Raw genomic sequence first — 772 nt, forward strand, 5'->3', positions numbered from 1 at the left:
GGAGGAGGGGCCTTCTTCTCGGAATACACAACAAACAACCACAACAACATGGTTTTCATGTCCAGAGCCATGGCACAACCACAGAGAAAGCAAGCTATTTTTATTAATCATGTAGACTTGGGTGCAATTGAACTATGAGCTATAAAAAAATAAAATAAAAGAGTTTGGGTGGAATGGAGGATGAGGGGAGGGGGGAAAGGAAGGACGGATGGATGGATGGAATGAATGAATGAATGTAAGTAGATAAGGAAGTCACTCTCAATGTGTTTTGCACATTTGATATACCTTCACATTAGATCTTCTACGAATACTCCTCAAAAAACAGGTTAATCGGGGTGGTGTTGCTAGGTCAGACTTGGCACCCCCTTATCCCAGCTATTTTTCTATATTGCCTTCTGAACGTGTGCAAGACACATCCACATTTGTAAAGCCATCCCAGTCTCTAGCTCAGTAGGCCGACAGATGCACATGTTGTCCACGGTGTGTGTTGTACCGCGTTTGAAGTATTTGTACCTTTTCTCAGTGTCTTTGGTGTTTAAAAATGTCGAGTCACTTAACCGATTTTAAAGTAGGGTTGTTGCTCCTCACGCTGCATGTGTTCTTGCATGAGCAGATCAAAATGTAAACAGGAAGATGTGTTAGACATGGCGCTTGTTGTTGGTGTCACGAGACTCGCTGCATCGTATACTTGTCCCCAGCCATATAGTGCCTTATATATTTGAGGTGGTTAATGTTACTACTTATATATGAATATATTCATCAATATGTTAAT

The 772-nt window shown here is 41.3% G+C and overlaps 1 protein-coding gene across 3 annotated transcripts in view; it reads left to right on the forward strand.

Annotated features, from left to right (window-relative positions):
- The window catches only part of LOC311120757 (homeodomain-interacting protein kinase 3-like), a 77,010-nt gene extending 76,867 nt beyond the window's left edge, over positions 1-143 (forward strand). For all 3 annotated transcript variants that reach the window (XM_084195332.1, XM_084195331.1, XM_084195330.1), the window contains one exon: positions 1-143. This exon is cut by the window's left edge and continues 545 nt beyond it. The gene's annotated coding sequence lies outside the window, so the exon portion shown is untranslated.
- Positions 144-772: the final 629 nt, after the last annotated feature.

Source organism: Coregonus lavaretus (assembly GCF_964263955.1).
Source record: "Coregonus lavaretus genome assembly, contig: HAP1_SCAFFOLD_431, whole genome shotgun sequence".
In the NCBI taxonomy this organism is placed as follows: domain Eukaryota; kingdom Metazoa; phylum Chordata; class Actinopteri; order Salmoniformes; family Salmonidae; genus Coregonus; species Coregonus lavaretus.